The following is a 22,173-nucleotide window of genomic DNA, read 5'->3' on the forward strand; positions in this document are numbered from 1 at the left end:
ACACGTCTCCTCGAGATGAGTCCATTCCTCGAGTCGAGCTCTGAGTCCGCGAGTCGACCGATACTCCTCGCGCAGACTCTTCACGAAACTCCTTGTGCAGGCTCGACGTGAGTCCTCGAGTCGAGTTCGAGTCCACGAGTCGACTGATACTCCTCGTGCCGACTCTTCACACGTCTCCTCGAGATGAGTCCATTCCTCGAGTCGAGCTCTGAGTCCGGGAGTCGACCGATACTCCTCGCGCCGACTATTCACGAAACTCCTCGTGCAGGCTCGACGTGAGGCCTCGTGTGGAGTTCGAGTCCACGTGTCGACTGATACTCCTCGTGCCGACTCTTCACATGTCTCCTCGAGATGAGTCCATTCCTCGAGTCGAGCTCTGAGTCCGCGAGTCGACCGATACTCCTCGCGTCGACTCTTCACGAAACTCCTCGTGCAGGCTCGACGTGAGTCCTCGAGTCGAGTTCGAGTCCACGAGTCGACTGATACTCCTCGTACCGACTCTTCACATGTCTCCTCGAGATGAGTTCATTCCTCGAGTCGAGCTCCGAGTCCGCGAGTCGACCGATACTCGTCGCGCCGACTCTTCACGAAACTCCTCGTGCAGGCTCGACGTGAGTCCTCGAGTCGAGTTCGAGTCCACGAGTCGACTAACACTCCTCGTGCCGACTCTTCACACGTCTCCTCGAGATAAGTCATTTCCTCGAGTCGAGCTCTGAGTCCGCGAGTCGACTGATACTCCTCGCGCCGACTCTTCACGAAACTCCTCGTGCAGGCTCGACGTGAGTCCTCTAGTCGAGTTCGAGTCCACGAGTCGACTGATACTCCTCGTGCCGACTCTTCACACGTCTCCTCGAGATGAGTCCATTCCTCGAGTCGAGCTCTAAGTCCGCGAGTCGACCGATACTCCTCGCGCCGACTCTTCACGAAACTCCTCGTGCAGGCTCGACGTGAGTCATCGAGTCGAGTTCGAGTCCACGAGTCGACTAATACTCCTCGTGCCGACTCTTCACACGTCTCCTCGAGATGAGTCCATTCCTCGAGTCGAGCTCTGAGTCCGCGAGTCGACCGATACTCCTCGCGCCGACTCCTCACGAAACTCCTCGTGCAGGCTCGACGTGAGTCCTCGAGTCGAGTTCGAGTCCACGAGTCGACTGATACTCCTCGTGCCGACTCTTCACATGTCTCCTCGAGATGAGTTCATTCCTCGAGTCGAGCTCCAAGTCCGCGAGTCGACCGATACTCCTCGCGCCGACTCTCCACGAAAGTCCTCGTGCAGGCTCTATGTGAGTCCTCGAGTCGAGTTCGAGTCCACGAGTCAACTGATACTCCTCGTGTCGACTCTTCACACGTCTCCTCGAGATGAGTCCATTCCTCGAGTCGAGCTGAGTCAACCGAAAATCCTCGTGCCGACTCTTCACACGCCTCCTCGAGATGAGTCCATTCCTCGAGTCGAGCTCTGAGTCCGCGAGTCAACCGAAAATCCTCGTGCCGACTCTTCACACGCCTCCTCGAGATGAGTCCATTCCTCGAGTCGAGTTCGAGTCCACGAGTCGACTGATACTCCTCGTGCCGACTCTTCACATGTCTCCTCGAGATGAGTCCATTCCTCGAGTCGAGCTCTGAGTCCGCGAGTCGACCGATACTCCTCGCGCCGACTCTTCACGATACTCCTCGTGCAGGCTCGACGTGAGTCCTCGAGTCGAGTTCGAGTCCACGAGTCGACTGATACTCCTCGTGCCGACTCTTCACACGTCTCCTCGAGATGAGTCCATTCCTCGAGTCGAGCTCTGAGTCGGCGAGTCGACCGATACTCCTCGCGCCGACTCTTCACGAAACTCCTCGTGCAGGCTTGACGTGAGTCCTCGAGTCGAGTTCGAGTCCACGAGTCGACTGATACTCCTCGTGCCGACTCTTCACACGTCTCCTCGAGATGAGTCTATTGCTCGAGTCGAGCTTTGAGTCCGCGAGTCGACCGATACTCCTCGCGCCGACTCTTCACGAAACTCCTCGTGCAGGATCGACGTGAGTCCTCGAGTCGAGTTCGAGTCCACGAGTCGACTGATACTCCTCGTGCCGACTCTTCACATGTCTCCTCGAGATGAGTTCATTCCTCGAGTCGAGCTCTGAGTCCGCGAGTCGACCGATACTCCTCGCGCCGACTCTTCACGAAACTCCTCGTGCAGGTTCGACGTGAGTCCTCGAGTCGAGTTCGAGTCCACGAGTCGACTAATACTCCTCGTGCCGACTCTTCACACGTCTCCTCGAGATGAGTCCATTCCTCGAGTCGAGCTCTGAGTCCGCGAGTCGACCGATACTCCTCGCCCCGACTCCTCACGAAACTCCTCGTGCAGGCTCGACGTGAGTCTTTGAGTCGAGTTCGAGTCCACGAGTCGACTGATACTCCTCGTGCCGACTCTTCACACGTCTCCTCGAGATGAATCCATTCCTCAAGTCGAGCTCTGACTCCGCGAGTCGACCGATACTCCTCGCGCCGAGTCTTCACGAAACTCCTCGTGCAGGGTCGACGTGAGTCCTTGAGTCGAGTTCGAGTCCACGAGTCGACTAATACTCCTCGTGCCGACTCTTCACACGTCTCCTCGAGATGAGTCCATTCCTCGTGTCGAGCTCTGAGTCCGCGAGTCGACCGATACTCCTCGCCCCGACTCCTCACGAAACTCCTCGTGCAGGCTTGACGTGAGTCCTCGAGTCGAGTTCGAGTCCACGAGTCGACTGATACTCCTCGTGCCGACTCTTCACACGTCTCCTCGAGATGAGTCCATTCCTCAAGTCGAGCTCTGAGTCCGCGAGTCGACCGATACTCCTCGCGCCGACTCTTCACGAAACTCCTCGTGCAGGCTCGACGTGAGTCCTCGAGTCGAGTTCGAGTCCACGATTCGACTGATACTCCTCGTGCCGACTCTTCACATGTCTCCTCGAGATGAGTTCATTCCTCGAGTCGAGCTCCAAGTCCACGAGTCGACCAATACTCCTCGCGCCGACTCTCCACGAAAGTCCTCGTGCAGGCTCTATGTGAGTCCTCGAGTCGAGTTCGAGTCCACGAGTCAACTGATACTCCTCGTGCCTACTCTTCACACGTCTCCTCGAGATGAGTAAATTCCTCGAGTCGAGCTGAGTCAACCGAAAATCCTCGTGCCGACTCTTCACACGCCTCCTCGAGATGAGTCCATTCCTCGAGTCGAGCTCTGAGTCCGCGTGTCGACCGATACTCCTCGTGCCGACTCTTCACGAAACTCCTCGTGCAGGCTCGACGTGAGTCCTCGAGTCGAGTTCGAGTCCACGAGTCGACTGATACTCCTCGTGCCGACTCTTCACACGTCTCCTCGAGATGAGTCCATTCCTCGAGTCGAGCTCTGAGTCCGCGAGTCGACCGATACTCCTCGCGCAGACTCTTCACGAAACTCCTTGTGCAGGCTCGACGTGAGTCCTCGAGTCGAGTTCGAGTCCACGAGTCGACTGATACTCCTCGTGCCGACTCTTCACACGTCTCCTCGAGATGAGTCCATTCCTCGAGTCGAGCTCTGAGTCCGCGAGTCGACCGATACTCCTCGCGTCGACTCTTCACGAAACTCCTCGTGCAGGCTCGACGTGAGTCCTCGAGTCGAGTTCGAGTCCACGAGTCGACTGATACTCCTCGTGCCGACTCTTCACATGTCTCCTCGAGATGAGTTCATTCCTCGAGTCGAGCTCCGAGTCCGCGAGTCGACCGATACTCGTCGCGCCGACTCTTCACGAAACTCCTCGTGCAGGCTCGACGTGAGTCCTCGAGTCGAGTTCGAGTCCACGAGTCGACTAACACTCCTCGTGCCGACTCTTCACACGTCTCCTCGAGATAAGTCATTTCCTCGAGTCGAGCTCTGAGTCCGCGAGTCGACTGATACTCCTCGCGCCGACTCTTCACGAAACTCCTCGTGCAGGCTCGACGTGAGTCCTCTAGTCGAGTTCGAGTCCACGAGTCGACTGATACTCCTCGTGCCGACTCTTCACACGTCTCCTCGAGATGAGTCCATTCCTCGAGTCGAGCTCTAAGTCCGCGAGTCGACCGATACTCCTCGCGCCGACTCTTCACGAAACTCCTCGTGCAGGCTCGACGTGAGTCATCGAGTCGAGTTCGAGTCCACGAGTCGACTAATACTCCTCGTGCCGACTCTTCACACGTCTCCTCGAGATGAGTCTATTGCTCGAGTCGAGCTTTGAGTCCGCGAGTCGACCGATACTCCTCGCGCCGACTCTTCACGAAACTCCTCGTGCAGGATCGACGTGAGTCCTCGAGTCGAGTTCGAGTTCACGAGTCGACTGATACTCCTCGTGCCGACTCTTCACATGTCTCCTCGAGATGAGTTCATTCCTCGAGTCGAGCTCTGAGTCCGCGAGTCGACCGATACTCCTCGCGCCGACTCTTCACGAAACTCCTCGTGCAGGTTCGACGTGAGTCCTCGAGTCGAGTTCGAGTCCACGAGTCGACTAATACTCCTCGTGCCGACTCTTCACACGTCTCCTCGAGATGAGTCCATTCCTCGAGTCGAGCTCTGAGTCCGCGAGTCGACCGATACTCCTCGCCCCGACTCCTCACGAAACTCCTCGTGCAGGCTCGACGTGAGTCTTTGAGTCGAGTTCGAGTCCACGAGTCGACTGATACTCGTCGTGCCGACTCTTCACACGTCTCCTCGAGATGAATCCATTCCTCAAGTCGAGCTCTGACTCCGCGAGTCGACCGATACTCCTCGCGCCGAGTCTTCACGAAACTCCTCGTGCAGGGTCGACGTGAGTCCTTGAGTCGAGTTCGAGTCCACGAGTCGACTAATACTCCTCGTGCCGACTCTTCACACGTCTCCTCGAGATGAGTCCATTCCTCGTGTCGAGCTCTGAGTCCGCGAGTCGACCGATACTCCTCGCCCCGACTCCTCACGAAACTCCTCGTGCAGGCTCGACGTGAGTCCTCGAGTCGAGTTCGAGTCCACGAGTCGACTGATACTCCTCGTGCCGACTCTTCACACGTCTCCTCGAGATGAGTCCATTCCTCAAGTCGAGCTCTGAGTCCGCGAGTCGACCGATACTCCTCGCGCCGACTCTTCACGAAACTCCTCGTGCAGGCTCGACGTGAGTCCTCGAGTCGAGTTCGAGTCCACGATTCGACTGATACTCCTCGTGCCGACTCTTCACATGTCTCCTCGAGATGAGTTCATTCCTCGAGTCGAGCTCCAAGTCCACGAGTCGACCAATACTCCTCGCGCCGACTCTCCACGAAAGTCCTCGTGCAGGCTCTATGTGAGTCCTCGAGTCGAGTTCGAGTCCACGAGTCAACTGATACTCCTCGTGCCTACTCTTCACACGTCTCCTCGAGATGAGTAAATTCCTCGAGTCGAGCTGAGTCAACCGAAAATCCTCGTGCCGACTCTTCACACGCCTCCTCGAGATGAGTCCATTCCTCGAGTCGAGCTCTGAGTCCGCGTGTCGACCGATACTCCTCGTGCCGACTCTTCACGAAACTCCTCGTGCAGGCTCGACGTGAGTCCTCGAGTCGAGTTCGAGTCCACGAGTCGACTGATACTCCTCGTGCCGACTCTTCACACGTCTCCTCGAGATGAGTCCATTCCTCGAGTCGAGCTCTGAGTCCGCGAGTCGACCGATACTCCTCGCGCAGACTCTACACGAAACTCCTTGTGCAGGCTCGACGTGAGTCCTCGAGTCGAGTTCGAGTCCACGAGTCGACTGATACTCCTCGTGCCGACTCTTCACACGTCTCCTCGAGATGAGTCCATTCCTCGAGTCGAGCTCTGAGTCCGGGAGTCGACCGATACTCCTCGCTCCGACTATTCACGAAACTCCTCGTGCAGGCTCGACGTGAGGCCTCGTGTGGAGTTCGAGTCCACGTGTCGACTGATACTCCTCGTGCCGACTCTTCACATGTCTCCTCGAGATGAGTCCATTCCTCGAGTCGAGCTCTGAGTCCGCGAGTCGACCGATACTCCTCGCGTCGACTCTTCACGAAACTCCTCGTGCAGGCTCGACGTGAGTCCTCGAGTCGAGTTCGAGTCCACGAGTCGACTGATACTCCTCGTGCCGACTCTTCACATGTCTCCTCGAGATGAGTTCATTCCTCGAGTCGAGCTCCGAGTCCGCGAGTCGACAGATACTCGTCGCGCCGACTCTTCACGAAACTCCTCGTGCAGGCTCGACGTGAGTCCTCGAGTCGAGTTCGAGTCCACGAGTCGACTAACACTCCTCGTGCCGCCTCTTCACACGTCTCCTCGAGATAAGTCATTTCCTCGAGTCGAGCTCTGAGTCCGCGAGTCGACTGATACTCCTCGCGCCGACTCTTCACGAAACTCCTCGTGCAGGCTCGACGTGAGTCCTCTAGTCGAGTTCGAGTCCACGAGTCGACTGATACTCCTCGTGCCGACTCTTCACACGTCTCCTCGAGATGAGTCCATTCCTCGAGTCGAGCTCTAAGTCCGCGAGTCGACCGATACTCCTCGCGCCGACTCTTCACGAAACTCCTCGTGCAGGCTCGACGTGAGTCATCGAGTCGAGTTCGAGTCCACGAGTCGACTAATACTCCTCGTGCCGACTCTTCACACGTCTCCTCGAGATGAGTCTATTGCTCGAGTCGAGCTTTGAGTCCGCGAGTCGACCGATACTCCTCGCGCCGACTCTTCACGAAACTCCTCGTGCAGGATCGACGTGAGTCCTCGAGTCGAGTTCGAGTTCACGAGTCGACTGATACTCCTCGTGCCGACTCTTCACATGTCTCCTCGAGATGAGTTCATTCCTCGAGTCGAGCTCTGAGTCCGCGAGTCGACCGATACTCCTCGCGCCGACTCTTCACGAAACTCCTCGTGCAGGTTCGACGTGAGTCCTCGAGTCGAGTTCGAGTCCACGAGTCGACTAATACTCCTCGTGCCGACTCTTCACACGTCTCCTCGAGATGAGTCCATTCCTCGAGTCGAGCTCTGAGTCCGCGAGTCGACCGATACTCCTCGCCCCGACTCCTCACGAAACTCCTCGTGCAGGCTCGACGTGAGTCTTTGAGTCGAGTTCGAGTCCACGAGTCGACTGATACTCCTCGTGCCGACTCTTCACACGTCTCCTCGAGATGAATCCATTCCTCAAGTCGAGCTCTGACTCCGCGAGTCGACCGATACTCCTCGCGCCGAGTCTTCACGAAACTCCTCGTGCAGGGTCGACGTGAGTCCTTGAGTCGAGTTCGAGTCCACGAGTCGACTAATACTCCTCGTGCCGACTCTTCACACGTCTCCTCGAGATGAGTCCATTCCTCGTGTCGAGCTCTGAGTCCGCGAGTCGACCGATACTCCTCGCCCCGACTCCTCACGAAACTCCTCGTGCAGGCTCGACGTGAGTCCTCGAGTCGAGTTCGAGTCCACGAGTCGACTGATACTCCTCGTGCCGACTCTTCACACGTCTCCTCGAGATGAGTCCATTCCTCAAGTCGAGCTCTGAGTCCGCGAGTCGACCGATACTCCTCGCGCCGACTCTTCACGAAACTCCTCGTGCAGGCTCGACGTGAGTCCTCGAGTCGAGTTCGAGTCCACGATTCGACTGATACTCCTCGTGCCGACTCTTCACATGTCTCCTCGAGATGAGTTCATTCCTCGAGTCGAGCTCCAAGTCCACGAGTCGACCAATACTCCTCGCGCCGACTCTCCACGAAAGTCCTCGTGCAGGCTCTATGTGAGTCCTCGAGTCGAGTTCGAGTCCACGAGTCAACTGATACTCCTCGTGCCTACTCTTCACACGTCTCCTCGAGATGAGTAAATTCCTCGAGTCGAGCTGAGTCAACCGAAAATCCTCGTGCCGACTCTTCACACGCCTCCTCGAGATGAGTCCATTCCTCGAGTCGAGCTCTGAGTCCGCGTGTCGACCGATACTTCTCGTGCCGACTCTTCACGAAACTCCTCGTGCAGGCTCGACGTGAGTCCTCGAGTCGAGTTCGAGTCCACGAGTCGACTGATACTCCTCGTGCCGACTCTTCACACGTCTCCTCGAGATGAGTCCATTCCTCGAGTCGAGCTCTGAGTCCGCGAGTCGACCGATACTCCTCGCGCAGACTCTTCACGAAACTCCTTGTGCAGGCTCGACGTGAGTCCTCGAGTCGAGTTCGAGTCCACGAGTCGACTGATACTCCTCGTGCCGACTCTTCACACGTCTCCTCGAGATGAGTCCATTCCTCGAGTCGAGCTCTGAGTCCGGGAGTCGACCGATACTCCTCGCGCCGACTATTCACGAAACTCCTCGTGCAGGCTCGACGTGAGGCCTCGTGTGGAGTTCGAGTCCACGTGTCGACTGATACTCCTCATGCCGACTCTTCACATGTCTCCTCGAGATGAGTCCATTCCTCGAGTCGAGCTCTGAGTCCGCGAGTCGACCGATACTCCTCGCGTCGACTCTTCACGAAACTCCTCGTGCAGGCTCGACGTGAGTCCTCGAGTCGAGTTCGAGTCCACGAGACGACTGATACTCCTCGTGCCGACTCTTCACATGTCTCCTCGAGATGAGTTCATTCCTCGAGTCGAGCTCCGAGTCCGCGAGTCGACCGATACTCATCGCGCCGACTCTTCACGAAACTCCTCGTGCAGGCTCGACGTGAGTCCTCGAGTCGAGTTCGAGTCCACGAGTCGACTAACACTCCTCGTGCCGACTCTTCACACGTCTCCTCGAGATAAGTCATTTCCTCGAGTCGAGCTCTGAGTCCGCGAGTCGACTGATACTCCTCGCGCCGACTCTTCACGAAACTCCTCGTGCAGGCTCGACGTGAGTCCTCTAGTCGAGTTCGAGTCCACGAGTCGACTGATACTCCTCGTGCCGACTCTTCACACGTCTCCTCGAGATGAGTCCATTCCTCGAGTCGAGCTCTAAGTCCGCGAGTCGACCGATACTCCTCGCGCCGACTCTTCACGAAACTCCTCGTGCAGGCTCGACGTGAGTCATCGAGTCGAGTTCGAGTCCACGAGTCGACTAATACTCCTCGTGCCGACTCTTCACACGTCTCCTCGAGATGAGTCCATTCCTCGAGTCGAGCTCTGAGTCCGCGAGTCGACCGATACTCCTCGCGCCGACTCCTCACGAAACTCCTCGTGCAGGCTCGACGTGAGTCCTCGAGTCGAGTTCGAGTCCACGAGTCGACTGATACTCCTCGTGCCGACTCTTCACATGTCTCCTCGAGATGAGTTCATTCCTCGAGTCGAGCTCCAAGTCCGCGAGTCGACCGATACTCCTCGCGCCGACTCTCCACGAAAGTCCTCGTGCAGGCTCTATGTGAGTCCTCGAGTCGAGTTCGAGTCCACGAGTCAACTGATACTCCTCGTGCCGACTCTTCACACGTCTCCTCGAGATGAGTCCATTCCTCGAGTCGAGCTGAGTCAACCGAAAATCCTCGTGCCGACTCTTCACACGCCTCCTCGAGATGAGTCCATTCCTCGAGTCGAGCTCTGAGTCCGCGAGTCAACCGAAAATCCTCGTGCCGACTCTTCACACGCCTCCTCGAGATGAGTCCATTCCTCGAGTCGAGTTCGAGTCCACGAGTCGACTGATACTCCTCGTGCCGACTCTTCACATGTCTCCTCGAGATGAGTTCATTCCTCGAGTCGAGCTCTGAGTCCGCGAGTCGACCGATACTCCTCGCGCTGACTCTTCACGAAACTCCTCGTGCAGGTTCGACGTGAGTCCTCGAGTCGAGTTCGAGTCCACAAGTCGACTAATACTCCTCGTGCCGACTCTTCACACGTCTCCTCGAGATGAGTCCATTCCTCGAGTCGAGCTCTGAGTCCGCGAGTCGACCGATACTCCTCGCCCCAACTCCTCACGAAACTCCTCGTGCAGGCTCGACGTGAGTCCTCGAGTCGAGTTCGAGTCCACGGGTCGACTGATACTCCTCGTGCCGACTCTTCACACGTCTCCTCGAGATGAATCCATTCCTCAAGTCGAGCTCTGAGTCCGCGAGTCGACCGATACTCCTCGCGCCGACTTTTCACGAAACTCCTCGTGCAGGGTCGACGTGAGTCCTCGAGTCGAGTTCGAGTCCACGAGTCGACTAATACTCCTCGTGCCGACTCTTCACACGTCTCCTCGAGATGAGTCCATTCCTCGTGTCGAGCTCTGAGTCCGCGAGTCGACCGATACTCCTCGCCCCGACTCCTCACGAAACTCCTCGTGCAGGCTCGACGTGAGTCCTCGAGTCGAGTTCGAGTCCACGAGTCGACTGATACTCCTCGTGCCGACTCTTCACACGTCTCCTCGAGATGAGTCCATTCCTCGAGTCGAGCTCTGAGTCCGCGAGTCGACCGATACTCCTCGCGCCGACTATTCACGAAACTCCTCGTGCAGGCTCGACGTGAGTCCTCGAGTGGAGTTCGAGTCCACGTGTCGACTGATACTCCTCGTGCCGACTCTTCACACGTCTCCTCGAGATGAGTCCATTCCTCGAGTCGAGCTCTGAGTCCGCGAGTCGACCGATACTCCTCGCGCCGACTATTCACGATACTCCTCGTGCAGGCTCGACGTGAGTCCTCGAGTCGAGTTCGAGTCCACGAGTCGACTGATACTCCTCGTGCAGACTCTTCACACGTCTCCTCGAGATGAGTCCATTCCTCGAGTCGAGCTCTGAGTCCGCGAGTCGACCGATACTCCTCGCGCCGACTCTTCACGAAACTCCTCGTGCAGGCTCGACGTGAGTCCTCGAGTCGAGTTCGAGTCCACGAGTCGACTGATACTCCTCGTGCCGACTCTTCACACGTCTCCTCGAGATGAGTCCATTCCTCGAGTCGAGCTCTGAGTCCGCGAGTCGACCAATACTCCTCGCGCCGACTCTTCACGAAACTCCTCGTGCAGGCTCGACGTGAGTCCTCGAGTCGAGTTCGAGTCCACGAGTCGACTAATACTCCTCGTGCCGACTCTTCACACGTCTCCTCGAGATGAGTCCATTCCTTGAGTCGAGCTCTGAGTCGGCGAGTCGACCGATACTCCTCGCGCCGACTCTTCACGAAACTCCTCGTGCAGGCTCTATGTGAGTCCTCGAGTCGAGTTCGAGTCCACGAGTCGACTAATACTCCTCGTGCCGACTCTTCACACGTCTCCTCGAGATGAGTCCATTCCTCGAGTCGAGCTCTGAGTCCGCGAGTCGACCGATACTCCTCGCCCCGACTCCTCACGAAACTCCTCGTGCAGGCTCGACGTGAGTCTTTGAGTCGAGTTCGAGTCCACGAGTCGACTGATACTCCTCGTGCCGACTCTTCACACGTCTCCTCGAGATGAATCCATTCCTCAAGTCGAGCTCTGACTCCGCGAGTCGACCGATACTCCTCGCGCCGAGTCTTCACGAAACTCCTCGTGCAGGGTCGACGTGAGTCCTTGAGTCGAGTTCGAGTCCACGAGTCGACTAATACTCCTCGTGCCGACTCTTCACACGTCTCCTCGAGATGAGTCCATTCCTCGTGTCGAGCTCTGAGTCCGCGAGTCGACCGATACTCCTCGCCCCGACTCCTCACGAAACTCCTCGTGCAGGCTCGACGTGAGTCCTCGAGTCGAGTTCGAGTCCACGAGTCGACTGATACTCCTCGTGCCGACTCTTCACACGTCTCCTCGAGATGAGTCCATTCCTCAAGTCGAGCTCTGAGTCCGCGAGTCGACCGATACTCCTCGCGCCGACTCTTCACGAAACTCTTCGTGCAGGCTCGACGTGAGTCCTCGAGTCGAGTTCGAGTCCACGATTCGACTGATACTCCTCGTGCCGACTCTTCACATGTCTCCTCGAGATGAGTTCATTCCTCGAGTCGAGCTCCAAGTCCACGAGTCGACCAATACTCCTCGCGCCGACTCTCCACGAAAGTCCTCGTGCAGGCTCTATGTGAGTCCTCGAGTCGAGTTCGAGTCCACGAGTCAACTGATACTCCTCGTGCCTACTCTTCACACGTCTCCTCGAGATGAGTAAATTCCTCGAGTCGAGCTGAGTCAACCGAAAATCCTCGTGCCGACTCTTCACACGCCTCCTCGAGATGAGTCCATTCCTCGAGTCGAGCTCTGAGTCCGCGTGTCGACCGATACTCCTCGTGCCGACTCTTCACGAAACTCCTCGTGCAGGCTCGACGTGAGTCCTCGAGTCGAGTTCGAGTCCACGAGTCGACTGATACTCCTCGTGCCGACTCTTCACACGTCTCCTCGAGATGAGTCCATTCCTCGAGTCGAGCTCTGAGTCCGCGAGTCGACCGATACTCCTCGCGCAGACTCTTCACGAAACTCCTTGTGCAGGCTCGACGTGAGTCCTCGAGTCGAGTTCGAGTCCACGAGTCGACTGATACTCCTCGTGCCGACTCTTCACACGTCTCCTCGAGATGAGTCCATTCCTCGAGTCGAGCTCTGAGTCCGGGAGTCGACCGATACTCCTCGCGCCGACTATTCACGAAACTCCTCGTGCAGGCTCGACGTGAGGCCTCGTGTGGAGTTCGAGTCCACGTGTCGACTGATACTCCTCGTGCCGACTCTTCACATGTCTCCTCGAGATGAGTCCATTCCTCGAGTCGAGCTCTGAGTCCGCGAGTCGACCGATACTCCTCGCGTCGACTCTTCACGAAACTCCTCGTGCAGGCTCGACGTGAGTCCTCGAGTCGAGTTCGAGTCCACGAGTCGACTGATACTCCTCGTGCCGACTCTTCACATGTCTCCTCGAGATGAGTTCATTCCTCGAGTCGAGCTCCGAGTCCGCGAGTCGACCGATACTCGTCGCGCCGACTCTTCACGAAACTCCTCGTGCAGGCTCGACGTGAGTCCTCGAGTCGAGTTCGAGTCCACGAGTCGACTAACACTCCTCGTGCCGACTCTTCACACGTCTCCTCGAGATAAGTCATTTCCTCGAGTCGAGCTCTGAGTCCGCGAGTCGACTGATACTCCTCGCGCCGACTCTTCACGAAACTCCTCGTGCAGGCTCGACGTGAGTCCTCTAGTCGAGTTCGAGTCCACGAGTCGACTGATACTCCTCGTGCCGACTCTTCACACGTCTCCTCGAGATGAGTCCATTCCTCGAGTCGAGCTCTAAGTCCGCGAGTCGACCGATACTCCTCGCGCCGACTCTTCACGAAACTCCTCGTGCAGGCTCGACGTGAGTCATCGAGTCGAGTTCGAGTCCACGAGTCGACTAATACTCCTCGTGCCGACTCTTCACACGTCTCCTCGAGATGAGTCCATTCCTCGAGTCGAGCTCTGAGTCCGCGAGTCGACCGATACTCCTCGCGCCGACTCCTCACGAAACTCCTCGTGCAGGCTCGACGTGAGTCCTCGAGTCGAGTTCGAGTCCACGAGTCGACTGATACTCCTCGTGCCGACTCTTCACATGTCTCCTCGAGATGAGTTCATTCCTCGAGTCGAGCTCCAAGTCCGCGAGTCGACCGATACTCCTCGCGCCGACTCTCCACAAAAGTCCTCGTGCAGGCTCTATGTGAGTCCTCGAGTCGAGTTCGAGTCCACGAGTCAACTGATACTCCTCGTGCCGACTCTTCACACGTCTCCTCGAGATGAGTCCATTCCTCGAGTCGAGCTGAGTCAACCGAAAATCCTCGTGCCGACTCTTCACACGCCTCCTCGAGATGAGTCCATTCCTCGAGTCGAGCTCTGAGTCCGCGAGTCAACCGAAAATCCTCGTGCCGACTCTTCACACGCCTCCTCGAGATGAGTCCATTCCTCGAGTCGAGTTCGAGTCCACGAGTCGACTGATACTCCTCGTGCCGACTCTTCACATGTCTCCTCGAGATGAGTTCATTCCTCGAGTCGAGCTCTGAGTCCGCGAGTCGACCGATACTCCTCGCGCTGACTCTTCACGAAACTCCTCGTGCAGGTTCGACGTGAGTCCTCGAGTCGAGTTCGAGTCCACAAGTCGACTAATACTCCTCGTGCCGACTCTTCACACGTCTCCTCGAGATGAGTCCATTCCTCGAGTCGAGCTCTGAGTCCGCGAGTCGACCGATACTCCTCGCCCCAACTCCTCACGAAACTCCTCGTGCAGGCTCGACGTGAGTCCTCGAGTCGAGTTCGAGTCCACGGGTCGACTGATACTCCTCGTGCCGACTCTTCACACGTCTCCTCGAGATGAATCCATTCCTCAAGTCGAGCTCTGAGTCCGCGAGTCGACCGATACTCCTCGCGCCGACTTTTCACGAAACTCCTCGTGCAGGGTCGACGTGAGTCCTCGAGTCGAGTTCGAGTCCACGAGTCGACTAATACTCCTCGTGCCGACTCTTCACACGTCTCCTCGAGATGAGTCCATTCCTCGTGTCGAGCTCTGAGTCCGCGAGTCGACCGATACTCCTCGCCCCGACTCCTCACGAAACTCCTCGTGCAGGCTCGACGTGAGTCCTCGAGTCGAGTTCGAGTCCACGAGTCGACTGATACTCCTCGTGCCGACTCTTCACACGTCTCCTCGAGATGAGTCCATTCCTCGAGTCGAGCTCTGAGTCCGCGAGTCGACCGATACTCCTCGCGCCGACTATTCACGAAACTCCTCGTGCAGGCTCGACGTGAGTCCTCGAGTGGAGTTCGAGTCCACGTGTCGACTGATACTCCTCGTGCCGACTCTTCACACGTCTCCTCGAGATGAGTCCATTCCTCGAGTCGAGCTCTGAGTCCGCGAGTCGACCGATACTCCTCGCGCCGACTATTCACGATACTCCTCGTGCAGGCTCGACGTGAGTCCTCGAGTCGAGTTCGAGTCCACGAGTCGACTGATACTCCTCGTGCAGACTCTTCACACGTCTCCTCGAGATGAGTCCATTCCTCGAGTCGAGCTCTGAGTCCGCGAGTCGACCGATACTCCTCGCGCCGACTCTTCACGAAACTCCTCGTGCAGGCTCGACGTGAGTCCTCGAGTCGAGTTCGAGTCCACGAGTCGACTGATACTCCTCGTGCCGACTCTTCACACGTCTCCTCGAGATGAGTCCATTCCTCGAGTCGAGCTCTGAGTCCGCGAGTCGACCAATACTCCTCGCGCCGACTCTTCACGAAACTCCTCGTGCAGGCTCGACGTGAGTCCTCGAGTCGAGTTCGAGTCCACGAGTCGACTAATACTCCTCGTGCCGACTCTTCACACGTCTCCTCGAGATGAGTCCATTCCTTGAGTCGAGCTCTGAGTCGGCGAGTCGACCGATACTCCTCGCGCCGACTCTTCACGAAACTCCTCGTGCAGGCTTGACGTGAGTCGTCGAGTCGAGTTCGAGTCCACGAGTCGAGTGATACTCCTCGTGCCGACTCTTCACACGTCTCCTCGAGATGAGTCTATTGCTCGAGTCGAGCTTTGAGTCCGCGAGTCGACCGATACTCCTCGCGCCGACTCTTCACGAAACTCCTCGTGCAGGATCGACGTGAGTCCTCGAGTCGAGTTCGAGTCCACGAGTGGACTGATACTCCTCGTGCCGACTCTTCACATGTCTCCTCGAGATGAGTTCATTCCTCGAGTCGAGCTCTGAGTCCGCGAGTCGACCGATACTCCTCGCGCCGACTCTTCACGAAACTCCTCGTGCAGGTTCGACGTGAGTCCTCGAGTCGAGTTCGAGTCCACGAGTCGACTAATACTCCTCGTGCCGACTCTTCACACGTCTCCTCGAGATGAGTCCATTCCTCGAGTCGAGCTCTGAGTCCGCGAGTCGACCGATAATCCTCGCCCCGACTCCTCACGAAACTCCTCGTGCAGGCTCGACGTGAGTCTTTGAGTCGAGTTCGAGTCCACGAGTCGACTGATACTCCTCGTGCCGACTCTTCACACGTCTCCTCGAGATGAGTCCATTCCTCGAGTCGAGCTCTGAGTCCGCGAGTCGACCAATACTCCTCGCGCCGACTCTTCACGAAACTCCTCGTGCAGGCTCGACGTGAGTCCTCGAGTGGAGTTCGAGTCCACGTGTCGACTGATACTCCTCGTGCCGACTCTTCACACGTCTCCTCGAGATGAGTCCATTCCTCGAGTCGAGCTCTGAGTCCGCGAGTCGACCGATACTCCTCGCGCCGACTATTCACGATACTCCTCGTGCAGGCTCGACGTGAGTCCTCGAGTCGAGTTCGAGTCCACGAGTCGACTGATACTCCTCGTGCAGACTCTTCACACGTCTCCTCGAGATGAGTCCATTCCTCGAGTCGAGCTCTGAGTCCGCGAGTCGACCGATACTCCTCGCGCCGACTCTTCACGAAACTCCTCGTGCAGGCTCGACGTGAGTCCTCGAGTCGAGTTCGAGTCCACGAGTCGACTGATACTCCTCGTGCCGACTCTTCACACGTCTCCTCGAGATGAGTCCATTCCTCGAGTCGAGCTCTGAGTCCGCGAGTCGACCAATACTCCTCGCGCCGACTCTTCACGAAACTCCTCGTGCAGGCTCGACGTGAGTCCTCGAGTCGAGTTCGAGTCCACGAGTCGACTAATACTCCTCGTGCCGACTCTTCACACGTCTCCTCGAGATGAGTCCATTCCTTGAGTCGAGCTCTGAGTCGGCGAGTCGACCGATACTCCTCGCGCCGACTCTTCACGAAACTCCTCGTGCAGGCTTGACGTGAGTCGTCGAGTCGAGTTCGAGTCCACGAGTCGAGTGATACTCCTCGTGCCGACTCTTCACACGTCTCCTCGAGATGAGTCTATTGCTCGAGTCGAGCTTTGAGTCCGCGAGTCGACCGATACTCCTCGCGCCGACTCTTCACGAAACTCCTCGTGCAGGATCGACGTGAGTCCTCGAGTCGAGTTCGAGTCCACGAGTGGACTGATACTCCTCGTGCCGACTCTTCACATGTCTCCTCGAGATGAGTTCATTCCTCGAGTCGAGCTCTGAGTCCGCGAGTCGACCGATACTCCTCGCGCCGACTCTTCACGAAACTCCTCGTGCAGGTTCGACGTGAGTCCTCGAGTCGAGTTCGAGTCCACGAGTCGACTAATACTCCTCGTGCCGACTCTTCACACGTCTCCTCGAGATGAGTCCATTCCTCGAGTCGAGCTCTGAGTCCGCGAGTCGACCGATAATCCTCGCCCCGACTCCTCACGAAACTCCTCGTGCAGGCTCGACGTGAGTCTTTGAGTCGAGTTCGAGTCCACGAGTCGACTGATACTCCTCGTGCCGACTCTTCACACGTCTCCTCGAGATGAGTCCATTCCTCGAGTCGAGCTCTGAGTCCGCGAGTCGACCAATACTCCTCGCGCCGACTCTTCACGAAACTCCTCGTGCAGGCTCGACGTGAGTCCTCGAGTCGGGTTCGAGTCCACGAGTCGACTAATACTCCTCGTGCCGACTCTTCACACGTCTCCTCGAGATGAGTCCATTCCTCGAGTCGAGCTCTGAGTCGGCGAGTCGACCGATACTCCTCGCGCCGACTCTTCACGAAACTCCTCGTGCAGGCTCGACGTGAGTCCTCGAGTCGAGTTCGAGTCCACGAGTCGACTGATACTCCTCGTGCCGACTCTTCACACGTCTCCTCGAGATGAGTCCATTCCTCAAGTCGAGCTCTGAGTCCGCGAGTCGACCGATACTCCTCGCGCCGACTCTTCACGAAACTCCTCGTGCAGGCTCGACGTGAGTCCTCGAGTCGAGTTCGAGTCCACGATTCGACTGATACTCCTCGTGCCGACTCTTCACATGTCTCCTCGAGATGAGTTCATTCCTCGAGTCGAGCTCCAAGTCCACGAGTCGACCGATACTCCTCGCGCCGACTCTCCACGAAAGTCCTCGTGCAGGCTCTATGTGAGTCCTTGAGTCGAGTTCGAGTCCACGAGTCAACTGATACTCCTCGTGCCTACTCTTCACACGTCTCCTCGAGATGAGTAAATTCCTCGAGTCGAGCTGAGTCAACCGAAAATCCTCGTGCCGACTCTTCACACGCCTCCTCGAGATGAGTCCATTCCTCGAGTCGAGCTCTGAGTCCGCGTGTCGACCGATACTCCTCGTGCCGACTCTTCACGAAACTCCTCGTGCAGGCTCGACGTGAGTCCTCGAGTCGAGTTCGAGTCCACGAGTCGACTGATACTCCTCGTGCCGACTCTTCACACGTCTCCTCGAGATGAGTCCATTCCTCGAGTCGAGCTCTGAGTCCGGGAGTCGACCGATACTCCTCGCGCAGACTCTTCACGAAACTCCTTGTGCAGGCTCGACGTGAGTCCTCGAGTCGAGTTCGAGTCCACGAGTCGACTGATACTCCTCGTGCCGACTCTTCACACGTCTCCTCGAGATGAGTCCATTCCTCGAGTCGAGCTCTGAGTCCGCGAGTCGACCGATACTCCTCGCGCCGACTATTCACGAAACTCCTCGTGCAGGCTCGACGTGAGGCCTCGAGTGGAGTTCGAGTCCACGTGTCGACTGATACTCCTCGTGCCGACTCTTCACATGTCTCCTCGAGATGAGTCCATTCCTCGAGTCGAGCTCTGAGTCCGCGAGTCGACCGATACTCCTCGCGTCGACTCTTCACGAAACTCCTCGTGCAGGCTCGACGTGAGTCCTCGAGTCGAGTTCGAGTCCACGAGTCGACTGATACTCCTCGTGCCGACTCTTCACATGTCTCCTCGAGATGAGTTCATTCCTCGAGTCGAGCTCTGAGTCCGCGAGTCGACCGATACTCGTCGCGCCGACTCTTCACGAAACTCCTCGTGCAGGCTTGACGTGAGTCGTCGAGTCGAGTTCGAGTCCACGAGTCGAGTGATACTCCTCGTGCCGACTCTTGACACGTCTCCTCGAGATGAGTCTATTGCTCGAGTCGAGCTCTGAGTCCGCGAGTCGACCGATACTCCTCGCGCAGACTCTTCACGAAACTCCTTGTGCAGGCTCGACGTGAGTCCTCGAGTCGAGTTCGAGTCCACGAGTCGACTGATACTCCTCGTGCCGACTCTTCACACGTCTCCTCGAGATGAGTCCATTCCTCGAGTCGAGCTCTGAGTCCGCGACTCGACCGATACTCCTCGCGCCGACTATTCACGAAACTCCTCGTGCAGGCTCGACGTGAGGCCTCGAGTGGAGTTCGAGTCCACGTGTCGACTGATACTCCTCGTGCCGACTCTTCACATGTCTCCTCGAGATGAGTCCATTCCTCGAGTCGAGCTCTGAGTCCGCGAGTCGACCGATACTCCTCGCGTCGACTCTTCACGAAACTCCTCGTGCAGGCTCGACGTGAGTCCTCGAGGCGAGTTCGAGTCCACGAGTCGACTGATACTCCTCGTGCCGACTCTTCACATGTCTCCTCGAGATGAGTTCATTCCTCGAGTCGAGCTCCGAGTCCGCGAGTCGACCGATACTCGTCGCGCCGACTCTTCACGAAACTCCTCGTGCAGGCTCGACGTGAGTCCTCGAGTCGAGTTCGAGTCCACGAGTCGACTAACACTCCTCGTGCCGACTCTTCACACGTCTCCTCGAGATAAGTCATTTCCTCGAGTCGAGCTCTGAGTCCGCGAGTCGACTGATACTCCTCGCGCCGACTCTTCAAGAAACTCCTCGTGCAGGCTCGACGTGAGTCTTTGAGTCGAGTTCGAGTCCACGAGTCGACTGATACTCCTCGTGCCGACTCTTCACACGTCTCCTCGAGATGAATCCATTCCTCAAGTCGAGCTCTGACTCCGCGAGTCGACCGATACTCCTCGCGCCGAGTCTTCACGAAACTCCTCGTGCAGGGTCGACGTGAGTCCTCGAGTCGAGTTCGAGTCCACGAGTCGACTAATACTCCTCGTGCCGACTCTTCACACGTCTCCTCGAGATGAGTCCATTCCTCGTGTCGAGCTCTGAGTCCGCGAGTCGACCGATACTCCTCGCCCCGACTCCTCACGAAACTCCTCGTGCAGGCTCGACGTGAGTCCTCGAGTCGAGTTCGAGTCCACGAGTCGACTGATACTCCTCGTGCCGACTCTTCACACGTCTCCTCGAGATGAGTCCATTCCTCAAGTCGAGCTCTGAGTCCGCGAGTCGACCGATACTCCTCGCGCCGACTCTTCACGAAACTCCTCGTGCAGGCTCGACGTGAGTCCTCGAGTCGAGTTCGAGTCCACGATTCGACTGATACTCCTCGTGCCGACTCTTCACATGTCTCCTCGAGATGAGTTCATTCCTCGAGTCGAGCTCCAAGTCCACGAGTCGACCGATACTCCTCACGCCGACTCTCCACGAAAGTCCTCGTGCAGGCTCTATGTGAGTCCTCGAGTCGAGTTCGAGTCCACGAGTCAACTGATACTCCTCGTGCCTACTCTTCACACGTCTCCTCGAGATGAGTAAATTCCTCGAGTCGAGCTGAGTCAACCGAAAATCCTCGTGCCGACTCTTCACACGCCTCCTCGAGATGAGTCCATTCCTCGAGTCGAGCTCTGAGTCCGCGTGTCGACCGATACTCCTCGTGCCGACTCTTCACGAAACTCCTCGTGCAGGCTCGACGTGAGTCCTCGAGTCGAGTTCGAGTCCACGAGTCGACTGATACTCCTCGTGCCGACTCTTCACACGTCTCCTCGAGATGAGTCCATTCCTCGAGTCGAGCTCTGAGTCCGCGAGTCGACCGATACTCCTCGCGCAGACTCTTCACGAAACTCCTTGTGCAGGCTCGACGTGAGTCCTCGAGTCGAGTTCGAGTCCACGAGTCGACTGATACTCCTCGTGCCGACTCTTCACACGTCTCCTCGAGATGAGTCCATTCCTCGAGTCGAGCTCTGAGTCCGCGAGTCGACCGATACTCCTCGCGCCGACTATTCACGAAACTCCTCGTGCAGGCTCGACGTGAGGCCTCGAGTGGAGTTCGAGTCCACGTGTCGACTGATACTCCTCGTGCCGACTCTTCACATGTCTCCTCGAGATGAGTCCATTCCTCAAGTCGAGCTCTGAGTCCGCGAGTCGACCGATACTCCTCGCGTCGACTCTTCACGAAACTCCTCGTGCAGGCTCGACGTGAGTCCTCGAGTCGAGTTCGAGTCCACGTGTCGACTGATACTCCTCGTGCCGACTCTTCACACGTCTCCTCGAGATGAGTCCATTCCTCGAGTCGAGCTCTGAGTCCACGAGTCGACCGATACTCCTCGCGCCGACTCTTCACGAAACTCCTCGTGCAGGCTCGACGTGAGTCCTCGAGTCGAGTTCGAGTCCACGAGTCGAGTGATACTCCTCGTGCCGACTCTTCACACGTCTCCTCGAGATGAGTCCATTCCTCGAGTCGAGCTCTGAGTCCGCGAGTCGACCGATACTCCTCGCGCAGACTCCTCACGAAACTCCTCGTGCAGGCTCGACGTGAGTCCTCGAGTCGAGTTCGAGTCCACGAGTCGACTGATACTCCTCGTGCCGACTCTTCACATGTCTCCTCGAGATGAGTTCATTCCTCGAGTCGAGCTCCGAGTCCGCGAGTCGACCGATACTCCTCGCGCCGACTATTCACGAAACTCCTCGTGCAGGCTCTATGTGAGTCCTCGAGTGGAGTTCGAGTCCACGTGTCGACTGATACTCCTCGTGCCGACTCTTCACATGTCTCCTCGAGATGAGTCCATTCCTCGAGTCGAGCTCTGAGTCCGCGAGTCGACCGATACTCCTCGCCTCGACTCTTCACGAAACTCCTCGTGCAGGCTCGACGTGAGTCCTCGAGTCGAGTTCGAGTCCACGAGTCGACTGATACTCCTCGTGCCGACTCTTCACATGTCTCCTCGAGATGAGTTCATTCCTCGAGTCGAGCTCCGAGTCCACGAGTCGACCGATACTCGTCGCGCCGACTCTTCAAGAAACTCCTCGTGCAGGCTCGACGTGAGTCCTCGAGTCGAGTTCGAGTCCACGAGTCGACTAACACTCCTCGTGCCGACTCTTCACACGTCTCCTCGAGATAAGTCATTTCCTCGAGTCGAGCTCTGAGTCCGCGAGTCGACTGATACTCCTCGCGCCGACTCTTCAAAAAACTCCTCGTGCAGGCTCGACGTGAGTCCTCTAGTCGAGTTCGAGTCCACGAGTCGACTGATACTCCTCGTGCCGACTCTTCACACGTCTCCTCGAGATGAGTCCATTCCTCAAGTCGAGCTCTGAGTCCGCGAGTCGACCGATACTCCTCGTGCCGACTCTTCACGAAACTCCTCGTGCAGGCTCGACGTGAGTCCTCGAGTCGAGTTCGAGTCCACGAGTCGACTGATACTCCTCGTGCCGACTATTCACACGTCTCCTCGAGATAAGTCCATTCCTCGAGTCG

Source organism: Urtica dioica, chromosome 10 (assembly GCF_054948205.1).
Source record: "Urtica dioica subsp. dioica isolate 48M chromosome 10, U.dioica_male_clone48M_v1_H2, whole genome shotgun sequence".
Taxonomy (NCBI): domain Eukaryota; kingdom Viridiplantae; phylum Streptophyta; class Magnoliopsida; order Rosales; family Urticaceae; genus Urtica; species Urtica dioica.